Genomic DNA, 624 nt, shown 5'->3' with positions numbered 1-624 from the left:
CTAAGAGAGAAGTGAGGCAGATGGAGAAGGTGATGTGGGTGGGGCAAAGAAGAGTGGGATAGAGCTATTCTTCGCTGACACTGGCTGCCTCCCCAGCTGTCAGCCTATCCCCCGGATGGCCCCCTCTGATGCTGGGCCTGCCCATAGCTGGAGTCATCCAGAGCCCACATTATCAAATCCTACCCTTTGCCTTCCTTCCCCCCATTCTCTCTCTCGTTTCCTCCAGTACCTGTTCCCCACTCCTCAGCCCCCCACAGGGGAGATCTTTCTCCTTGCTTCAAGCACCCCATTTGGAGGCTTCACTTGTGTCCCCCACATTTAGTGCTGGTTTCCCCACTGTCCCCCTCGTCCAACGCCGAGTCCCCAGCCCTCCAATCCCACGGGGAGGAGGTAAACACCTCCCAGTTGCTGACTCTAAGGGACCCCCCTTCACGCAGCCCAAGCTGTGCTGGGGACCCTGGGGTCCTGGGACTGGAGCCACAGCCCCCCTCTCCTGTGCCCCTGCCCAGCACCACACCCCGGAGCACTGTTCCCAATGCCAAACAAGGGGTAAGGTGGAGCTTGTCTGGCTCGTGTACTCTGGGAACACTGGTACCTGCAGCTCTCCCGGGGTACCAACGCTGT

This window comes from Terrapene carolina, unplaced genomic scaffold (assembly GCF_002925995.2).
Source record: "Terrapene carolina triunguis isolate 2854851 unplaced genomic scaffold, T_m_triunguis-2.0 Scaffold786, whole genome shotgun sequence".
In the NCBI taxonomy this organism is placed as follows: Eukaryota; Metazoa; Chordata; order Testudines; family Emydidae; genus Terrapene; species Terrapene triunguis.
The sequence above is the reverse complement of the archived record's forward strand: the minus strand, read 5'-3'. Positions refer to the sequence as shown.